General features: G+C 44.7%; 1 protein-coding gene across 2 annotated transcripts in view; it reads right to left on the bottom strand.

Annotated features, from left to right (window-relative positions):
- foxo3b (forkhead box O3b) overlaps window positions 1-11,540 on the bottom strand; it is a 30,597-nt gene that overhangs the window by 8,939 nt on the left and 10,118 nt on the right. The gene's annotated exons all lie outside the window — the stretch shown is intronic.

Genomic DNA, 11,540 nt, shown 5'->3' with positions numbered 1-11,540 from the left:
GACCACTGACAAGTAGGAGGGTGTTTGTAAGTAAACTCAGGCCAGGCACTCTTGCTGCACGGGTGTGGATAGTTATTTGTACACACAAAACACACGCCCCACACAGGCTCTCAAACCTCCATGAGCAGAAAACCCCAGCCGTGCTGTGAAGCCTGTCTCTCCTGAATCTCTCTCTCAGCTGCTGTGAGAGAGGCCTGTGGCATGGAGGAAAGAACATTCCATTCTACTAAATGTGCGTTTTCTGGCCAGCCCAGAGTGTCTCTTAGCACGCGTTTGCATATTTGTTGGTCAGGCTTGCGTGCATGCACACACAGAGACACATACACACACACACACACACACAAGGCGATATAGATATATAGATATAGATGTTCAAAATTTTAGTGTAGTACACAAAGTTTCGAGAGAAACAGGAAGTCCCTCATCCTTCATATGTCTGGAAATGCTACAGTTTTGAATATCTCTAGCTATAGTATCTATTTACTCACCTGGAATATATGATTTACTCTCATATATATATATATATATAAAAGAGTAAATAATACACACACACACACACACACTGTTTTCTGTCTTTCTATTTTTGATTCATTTTCTACTGCATCTGGTTTTCATACCTCAAGTACTTCGAACTTCCAGTACGGCTCGGCTTGAAATACCGTGCTTCAGGTCTCATGGACGACAAGCATCGAGATTATTTTCTGTCCTGGCTCCAAGATGGTGGAATGAACTCCCACTTACTGTCTGGACAGCAGAGTCTCTTGTAGTATTCAAATGCAGACTGAAGACGCATCTATTTGCAGAGTATTTAAAGGACAACTGTACTGTTTATGTTGTTTAACAAACTCTAGCACTTATTGTTTATAGCACTTATCATAGTTTAAGATAGACCTTATGTATTTTGTACTTCTAGGTATCAGCATTCATCCATGTATTCTACAGTATTCTAGTTGATTGGTATGTTGGTCTCTAACCTACTGTACTGTACTAGGATGTATTCTGTGAGTAAATGATACAGCACTTGTGTAAGTTGCTCTGGATAAGAGCATCCGCTAAATGCCATAAATGTAAATATCAAGTTCACACACATGCAGACCAACTCATCAGTGGAAAATGTATGTACATTATTGACACAAACATATAAGCAAACAAGCAAACAAACAAAAAACACACACACACACTCACACACACACACACACACACACACACACACACACACATACACACACACATACACATACACACATACACACACACACATACACACATACACACACACACATACACACATACACACACACACACACACACATACACACACATACACACACACACATACACACATACACACACACACATACACACACACACACACACACACACACACACACACACACACACACACACACACACACACACACACACACACACACACACACACACACACACACACACACACACAGCTCTCTTTATTTGAAACAGTTTCCCTGTCACCTTGTTAAGTACACCTATACCATACACTAAACTTACACCTCTGTTACCATGCACAGTGGATCAGGTCAATCTTCCTCTACCTTTTCCTTAGCTGGACAGTTTCTGACCAAGTGACAATGGCTTCATGGCTGACCAGACATCATTTGGGTGGCGAACCATCCATGACACAGCCGTGACCCTGACTCTGACCCCTACCCTGAACTGACCCCAAGATGGTAATGGGTCTTGCTCTGGCTAGAGTGTATCAGGAACAGCACCGTTGCTGGACGCAGCACACAGTGACACTGACATTGAGCAACCCCACATGGTCTGCTGTCCAGAAATATCCAGCCAACTACAGGGCTGATGAAAACTTGGAGTATTAGCGACAACTGTTGCGACACAAGCTCTAAACTGAACAATTACAAGGTTTCAAGATTTGAAATAAATGTCATTAAATAAAGTCAGTAAGCAGACACTACCACTGAAAAGTTCCCACATGCAATTATGCAGGCTGATCAATGTATTATCTGAGAACATGCATACACACATTATAATATCAACATATCAAGTAGGTGCGGCAGTAACAATCAATCCGGGGATATCCTTGAGCCAAAGCGGGCAGAGTGGTGTGAGCGTGTGTGTTGCATAACGGACCATGCTGAAAGACTGTCTTGTTTACTCAGGCTTCAGAACCGAGGGGGTGGTGGCCTACCCAACCCACCCTCTTTAGCCAATCAGAGAGCCTGGACAGAGGCACAGTCACTGGTTACTTGGATGACCCTGCAATGGGTCAGTGTTCTGGGCTGTCGCACTGTTCATCAAAAACACACACACACATCCACCAGGCTGACAGAGACCAGGCACACACACTCTTCCTGCAGCCTTTATCAAGCGCCTTCAACTGCAGAAACACGCCCATTCTGTTCTAACACACGTTCAAAAGCCATCATTCCTTCACATACAAACCAGGGAATTATTATTGCTAATATGTGTCTACTAAGAAACACATTAAATGACTTATTAAAATTAAAGACCTAAAGTTAGTTTGTCTAATTGCTAATGCAGCACAGGGTTAAGCAAGAAGATGTCTTGGGACAAACTGATCAGCATCTCAGGGAACAGTTTGTTCTGTGGCTGCGAATACCGTCTTGTGCCACTGCGCTGCACGTCCCATCCTCTCGAGCAAGCCAATGTAAACACGCACGCGCAGTGTTAGCCACGGTAAAACCGCAGAAGTGCGGCAAGGCAGAGAAGGAAGAAAGTGAGAATGAGGGGTTCTTCGTGAGTGAAGCTGAAGGTCTTGCTCCTTAGAGGATACGTAATTCTTTCCACGTGCTTATTCATTCTGGCATTTCTTTCATTTGAACCATTCACTTAGTTACACTGGAGTTTGAATACTTTTAAGGCTTTTTTTTTTTTTTTAGACCCGTGAGATCTACAAACTGTGCACGAAGCTCTGACAAACAAACACAAACAAAGAGTGCTGCCTTAAATGTTAAACAGAGGGCGGCGCAAATAGCTTCTTAAAAAAAGGTGTAAAATATGAAATTAATTTCGGAAGATGTGGGACCAGGTGTGGGCCCTGTTCCTTATCACTGTTAGTTTAGTTGAATGTAAACATAAAATGATAATATAAAAACACTGGCATAGTGCTTGGCTGAACAACTGTATTATGAATATGGTGAACATAATTTCAAATTCTCCCCCCCCCTTCTTCTAAATGAGGTATGCTTATAAAGCAACAGAGAATTTCAGTAATACATCCAGCCAATCCAGTCAAGGGAGACGCCCTGTTCCTCCTAATCAGGAAGTGCTAAATGGGCCCTTCCTGTCAAGGAGTGCTGAAAGACCAAGAAAGTGCTAGCCACCTTTAAAGCTAAGGGCTTAGCATGACGTATAATTCATACTATGACAAGAAGGGAAAGAAGGAAATGTTTTAGCTCCTTAAACATGAGTGATTACACAGCACTCAAAATGTGCACGTATGTTGTAATTTTCAGAAATACGACTGGTGCACACACACACAAACACACACACACACACACACACACACACACACACACACACTCAATCTACTTCCCGTTTGTCTGGCCCACTGTCCTGCGCCTATTTTAGGAATACAGACCCAGGCCCTGGAATATAACTGGACACCCTGCACACTTGGGCATGCGGGCACCCAAACATACGCACTCATACACTTAAAGCCACACAGACACAGATATGGATGAGGCTACACATAGGCATGTAAACCTAGTAAGGAACACTGTGTGCTTTCAACCTCGACCCCATATGTCTAAAGCTAATTTGCTGAAGAGGAAAAAGCCACCCCACACTCTCACACTCCCAACACCCCACATAAGGCACTGTTTAATATCTGCATGTCTACATGCTAGTAATCTGTTCAGATTGCTGCAGAAATGCTGCCATGATATTCAGTGATTTAATTTCTCTGGAGGTTGAGAGATGTGGGGCGATGCACTGGGGTAACGCATCTCGTTCTTGGCAGGCTGTTAAATATGCACCACAGTTAGAAGGATTGTTGCCGAAAAATCTGACTAATGAACAGGTGCTCTTTTGTCCTCTGTAATAAGCTCCTTATAATGAATATGATGCTTCTTTGGGCAGTTCTCAGTGCAGTGCTGTAGCAAACACACACACACACACACACACACACACACACACACACACACACACACACACACACACACACACACACACACACACACACACACACACACACACACACACACACACAGAGAGAGAGAGAGAGAGAGAGAGAGAGAGAGAGAGAGAGAGAGAGAGAGAGAGTCGGGGTAGGGGGTAGCTGTGAACATGACTTGTTTGGATCAGTTCTTGTGTGTGTGTGTGTGTGTGTGTGTGTGTGTGTGTGTGTGTGTGTGTGTGTGTGTTTGTTCCCTTCTTGCCCATCTGGGCTCCATTAAAGGAAGGGCTTGATGTGCTTTATTTTCCTGTGTGTGTGTATGTGTATGTGTGTGTGTTTTGAGTGTATTTGAGTGTGTATGTATGTGTGTTTGAGGGAAACAGGAGCAGAAAGCAAAAAATTTAATCAGGGTGCGGCTGACTTAAAGGGCCATGCAAAGATCTGTCCATAGTCACATAAGTGTTTGCATTATGCTGTTTATATTACTGCGGAATATAAACTGTGTTCTGTCAAGGATGACATGGTGACCTGTTGTGCTATTTTGCTCGGAGATGTTGGATTGGTCAACACAAACGTGTGCTCTGACTCATTGTTCTGCCCTTTAAAATGAGCTTGCAATTACTGCTGTGACTGAGTCTTATCTGTACTGAGCAGTAGCTGAGTGTTTGTGTGTGTGTGTGTGTGTGTGTGTGTGTGTGTGTGTGTGTGTGTGTGTGTGTGTGTGTGTGTGTGTGTGTGTGTGACACATAGTCCATTTTGCTGAGCTCATCAATTGAGTAGGTCAGCCCACACACACATACAATTTCTGTTTTTTTTTTCTTTAAAGAACTAACCTTATGTGGTAAAGTTTTGCTGTACTCAGCCTTGAATTTCAGATTGTATTTCCCGGGCATATGGACCAACTTCTGCGGAAGCAGCCTTCCTGCTTTGAGGAATGCCAGAGTACATTATTCTAGCACATCACAGCTGCATTATGGCATAACCGAAATCGAGGTGATGGATTCAAACAGCATTCACCGGCTTTTGGTAAATGGCTGGCCAGCACAAAATGAACTCGTAACACAACTCGCATTGTTAAAATTCATCATTGTTAAGAAATGCATTACAAATAACATGTGATGACGGAATACTTATTTAGATCATTAACTTTAGTTATTACAGGGGTATGATAGGAGCTTTTTGAGTAATGAGAACCACTGTAACCAAGCATTAACACCAGATTCTTTTTTTCGCTGAAGTGAAATTCTCTGGTAATGAGACGTCATTGCGGAACTCTGGTATATCTGGCCCTGAGACTATACTGTATAATCGTGAACCAGTGTAGTGCGGAAGCTTAAAAGGAGAACATGAGAGTCACGATGGAAAGTGAAACAAGGAAACAGACAGTAGAGCTGCAGCTGAAAGTGTGTCACACGACTTTTTTATCTTCTTCTTTTTTTTTTTTTTTTTGCTTTAGCAGCGATTTTATATCTCTGTCCTCTTTAGGTCCTGTGCCCCTGACTCTTAAGTCACATGACCTCCTGTTTCTGCTAATAGGTATCACAAGGTAAAAGAAAGACATATTCACTCAAGCATACACTGCATGCCTTTAACTCAGTACCGAGACACAGTACTGCATTCCCTTTAGGGAATCACTCGTTCTGTGACCATGTGACCTACTTCTGCAACCCGGGCAGTACAGAAATTGCACACACAGACACAGCTGTACTTTACCTTAGTGATATACAGGAATGAACTCGCAAACATGCATTTTTGCTTAGAGAATACATGATTATATAGTTCCTTATTCATATACCGGGCTGTAGTTCTTCGTCTGTCAGACTGTGCATGAGTGTGTGTGTATGTGGGTATATGCGTGTGTTGTGTGTGTGTCAGTGGATTTTTTTTTCCATCTGCCACCCCATCATGCTAGAAATAGATGACGACGGTATAGTTCTAATGTATAAAATCTGGAGCCACTCAAGCGTACCTATAACACATGCTTGTGCATCTCTGTGGCTTATGCATTCTCCCTGTGTTTGGCAGCCACTGGAGCCTGGAACCAATTAAGGGTTTGCTAAATAGCTTATTACATCATTGTTCTCACAGTCCAGCAAAACAACAACAACAATAACAACAAGTGCAAGCAAACACAAGTGACCTGGGGGCTCCCTCCTGCTGATCCTGAGCACCTCTGGGTTATAGCTCAGTGCAGCAGTACAGACCCTCTCTTTGTGCCAGTTTTGACTCGATTTTGTCACTGGGTCCTTGTGTCCCTCTTGGTTCTTCATCTCTGTCTCTCTCTATCACTGTCTGTCTCTCTGTGTATCTCACTCTCTCTCTCCCTCTCTGTGTCTTTTGTTCTTGCTCTGCAAAGCACACAGGACTTAGCCATGTTCACACTAATGTAGCTCCAAGGCATGACGAAACCCACTGAAACTTGGCATTTGAGCACGCACGCAAACACACACACACACACACACACACACACACACTCTCTCAATTCTCTCTCTCTCTCTCTCTCTCTCAACTATTGATTTTCCTGCCTCTGTATTGCCACAGTGCCTGTAAGCGTGCTAGCAGCATGTGACCAAGGCACAACAGAAGAGTCACGTCATAACAAAAGCGTCACCTCATAACAGAAATAAAGGTCGCCAACCACACCTGACCCCCTCTGCTTCAACCACTCACACAGTAATGGTAACCTTTGACCTAAAGTTTTTCTCTTTATCAAAGCCATGGACACTATTTTTGAAAAAGAAAATAAAGATCAACCATTACTTACTGCACAAAGATAGGAAAAATATTTTAATCAAGGAAAAATATTTTAACCATTAAATATTAATACTTGATTTGTGCACCTGATTAGAGGTATACTCGATCACAAACTCTGAGTGGTTTTTGCTGTTAAATTACAATACCTAGGAGCACAGTTAGTGGATGCATTTCAAAGTCAGTCTGCTCTTATCTGAAGACAAGCTAGAAGTTTCACTACTGATTTTCATTAGTGATACTGAGCACAATAAGGGAGAACACACTGCAATTTGGTACCAACAGCACTGCTTCACTTATGAATAGTAATCTAGTTTTCGAATCATCAGTGCACTTTTTCAAAGCCTTCCTGGCCCTTCTCTCTTTTACATTCCTCTTCTACCCTCTGCTTTCACACTTTTATCCGAGTGGATAACCTTTTTTAAGGGCTTTTCTGTGGTAAAAACCTGAAAAAAGGCTTGCTAGTAACTACTTTTCTGCTGTATAGGCTTTACTGGCACAGTGCCAGAGTATTCGTGCGCATACACATGTACGCACGCACACACACACACACACACACACACACACACACACACACACACACACACACACACACACACACACACACACACCGTGTGTGCACACTGGAGACACGCCAGAATAGTTATACACCCACACAGGCAGGCACTCTTGTGGAGCTGGGCTTTCGTTTTCAAGAAAGATATGGATGTGCTCCAGAAACGCATACAAAAGAGACATACACGTTTCCTAATGCAAAAGCGAGAGACAGTGACAGAGAGGTTTGGGGGGGTGCGGTAAAGGGGTTTGGCAGTGGGGGGTTGGGGTTACAAAAGGAACGTGCAATCATTCCATGACAAAAAGTTTAGCCAGTTAAAGAAAACAGAAAGCAGAGGCAGCAGAGCCAAGCAGGGGCCGCCTCTTAGGCGACCTGAAAAACCTGCACGGCAACCTGCACGGCAACACGCTGCCACCCAGCTCCGCTTGACACTTTCACAGCACTCAACGATAACTGTCACATGGTGGAAGCGGAGATTCCGTGACCTAACAAGCTCGCGAGTGTGTGTGTGCGCACGGAAAATGGCGTGCAATCAGGAGACAGGCCTGCGGGCTTGTCTGGCACGCAGCTTTCAACATGTCAGCTTGGGCAGTGTGAACTGGGGAAAAACCTGCAATTGCTTGTGTTTGATCAAGTAAGTGTTTTCCATAATACACACTGCCACACATTCAGTTCCTGTCTTACAAGTCCTCTATTAATGCTTGCACAGTAGATACTCCCTCTAGTAATTTTGTCCAGTCAAACCCAGCTACACTAGGTGTATACTATTACATATATGCACCCAAGGTATTCCCAGAACAATAGCTGAGTCACTGTGGTTTTAAACAACCAGTGGAAAAAGGAAATGTGTTTATATTCGACCTCCAGACAGATAGGAGTGGTGGTTAGATCACGAGACGCCAGTGATCTAGCAGAAGGCTGTGTGTTTGCTCTTCTGTCCCTTTTAGCCCACTGTCTGGGAGACATCGAAACTGACTTGTTGGTGCACCCTGCTTCTCTCTCTCCCTCTCTCTCGCTCTCTCTCCCTCTCTGTCTCTCTCTCTCTCTCGCTCTCTTTCACTCTTGTTCTTTTTGCACATTTACAGGTGTGACCTTAAGTCTTTTAAGTACAGCACACAATGGTTTAAGAGGATATTTGTGGCTTGCGTTGGTGCCTGTGAAACCTCACTGACCCATGTCACCACAGGTTTTGCATCTTTCCTGCTTTTATGCTTCAAAGAGGAATCCATTTCTATCTTAGATATGGCAATCCGGTTGTCCGTATTAGTCATGGGTTATATCCATATTAGTCATTAGCAACAGGGTTACGGACTGTTGAGGTCTGTGGACATACTGTAAAGCAGTATGTGTGTGGGAGGCATGAAATCTGGCTGAAGAATCTGCGCATACTTAGACTGCCCTCGCTGAATAATTCATCAGCAGAGCACTATGTGGCTTTGTGCGAGTGCATAGTTGTGCACGCATGTTTGCTTTTAGAGGTTGCTCACTGTAAAGTACAGAGACGACGGAGCTCGTCAGAGAGTGTTTAGTCTGGCCGTCTGGCATTCGGTCTAGACAACTGTTTGGGGATGGGAGTTAGAACAACTGGGCTTTGCGCCGAGATACAAGCAGGTTGGAAGATGTTTCGGATTGTTCAGCTGATTGCGTTGGGAAGTTCCCTGCGGCTATGGCATCTACTGCACTGGACATTTTCAGTTCTGAGCTATGTGGCAGCTGGCTGGTGTCTGAGCAGGTGGGCCATGTTTAGGGCACAGACCCTCAGAGAGGATTTTACTGCTCCACTGGACCCCACCCATCCCATTCTTGTCTCATATTAAATCACTTCTCTTCCAAACGCTCGCTGCAAGCAGTGATACTCCAATTACTTTAGAAAGACCAGAGAGAGAGAGAGCGAGAGGTTGGGGCCAAGGTAGCAGCCAACATGCCATGGGGCCCTGCTGTATTTCTGTGCACTAGTTGGAAAGCAAGTTGGTCTGACCTGTCACCATGGTAACTGGTCGTTGTTCTGCAAGTATCCCCCTTCTTGGCAACAAGACACTCTCAGCATCACTGACAAAGTCAGACTGCTTAATTGACTACTATGTTGAAGTTACTGCGTGGGACTTTCTGCATAAAAAGATAGCTGCGAAAGCTGTGTGAATTATGCTGTAAGTCACTGTTGGGTGATTAAAGGCTGGTGGTGTTGTTTTATTGCTATCTGAGTTACAGCTGGGCTCTCACAGTTAGCGCTCCCTCTCCTTTGGTTCTCTCCTTCTCTCCCTCCCCCGCCCCTTCAGTACTCTTCTCTCACTCTGAAGGAGAAGGCTGGAGGGCTGCCAGAGTACACGGTCTCACACACACACACACACACACACACACAGCAGCCCCACTGCACAGTGACCTACATACACTTCCACTGCGCTGATTGAGTGCCCCACTGAGTGTTCGGGCCAATCAGACATGTGGGAGGAGTGCTGCCTAGCCAATAGCATTGGCTGCCCTCAGCACAGGTTTCCCTCGTCTCCGTACAGTTTTGCAGTTATCAGGCAGAAAGAAACTGAAAGAGAGAGTCTGAAAGGGAGCAAAACATAGCAAGAAGGTGAAAGGCTGGCATAGTAACAGATAAAAAGACAGAAAGACAGAGAGTTTCACTGAGCCCAGGCGATAGAACTAAAGCAGGACAGGGTGATGCTAATGCAGGCCACTAATGACTAGGCCGCTCACTTGGAGAAGATTAATACGGAGACCTGCGCCTGCTCCCCTGCCAATCACACCCATACGCTCACACTGTCCTCCACAGCACATCACCTTCTCCTCCTTCCAGCTGGACTTTCTAATTATAGCAGTAACACCACATAGCAATGTGAATTACGTAACACGACTGGGTTCACTACCCCCTCCCAGAGTTCTGCGGTTTCCACACATCACTTCTGCGGCGCACTGGTGAGATCAACTGAATCGCAAATCTTCTTGAACAGTGAACCTTGTTTGTCGTGCTCCAAGATACACTCATATTTAGAAGGAATGAATATTAGGTTAATGAAAAACCTCTTATATAAACAATGTAGTCCATGAAGTAAGGTCATTGGGAGGTTAAATGACAGATCGCAACAGTCTGATGACCTCAACAACCCATCTGAGTAGTGAATGAAAGAGATCTTTCTGATAAAAGGTGCTTTTCTTCCCGGTTCTACCTTTGCTCTCTGCATCTGCTGAAGTTACACTGAACCTCTCACTCACTCTCCTTCTCACCCCCGCTGGGAGTGTTCTTCTCAGGTTATGTGTAGCAGGTGTGATGGTGTGGTAGGTGCCATGAAATGTAGCTGATGATCCTCTGATGTGTGGACACACACACACACACACACACACACACTCACACACATACACGTGCACACACACACACACACACACACACACACACACACACACACACACACACACACACACACACAGCACACACAGCACACACACACACACTGCACTCATATGACCAGGCACATGACTAAGCCAAGTTTACATCCCTAATCCTAATAGATCAGCACCATAACATTCACACACTCTTGAAAATCTGTTGTACAGGGCAGCACACAGAGCTTATGATACCCCCAACCCCTTCCTGAACACACATGCTCACAATACCTCAGGACTGAAGCCACAGAAGCAAACAGAATCATCTGCCATACCCTAGACATGCTCCGCAACATGCTTTAGTTTATAGACATGTTCTAAAAGCGAAGAAGAGCAAAAGGTCTCTTCTAACACATCACAGCTACTGGTCTTAACGATCAGTCTGAAGTGGCGGTATTCTGGACAGCCTGCGCGGCGGCTGTGGCAATTTGAGCACTCGTGAAAAAAGCTCGGGCCCCTCTGCACAGCTGCAGGAAGAGCGAGGGAGGGGAGAGAGGGAGAGAGGGAGAGAGGGAGCAGGAAAATGAAACAAAGGCAGAGGAGGCGGGAAGAAGGCACACTAACCCATATTTACGGAGAGAGGGAGAGAGGGAGAGAGGGGGGGTTATATAAAGCATAGATGTTTGCTGCACAAGGCTGTGCGAGTGCAAGGACACAGAAATACTGTACATATGGTACAGTACATGTCAGTGAAGCCAAGTGCAGTTT

This window comes from Electrophorus electricus, chromosome 8, assembly GCF_013358815.1.
Source record: "Electrophorus electricus isolate fEleEle1 chromosome 8, fEleEle1.pri, whole genome shotgun sequence".
Classification (NCBI taxonomy): Eukaryota; Metazoa; Chordata; class Actinopteri; order Gymnotiformes; family Gymnotidae; genus Electrophorus; species Electrophorus electricus.
The sequence above is the reverse complement of the archived record's forward strand: the minus strand, read 5'-3'. Positions and strand labels throughout refer to the sequence as shown.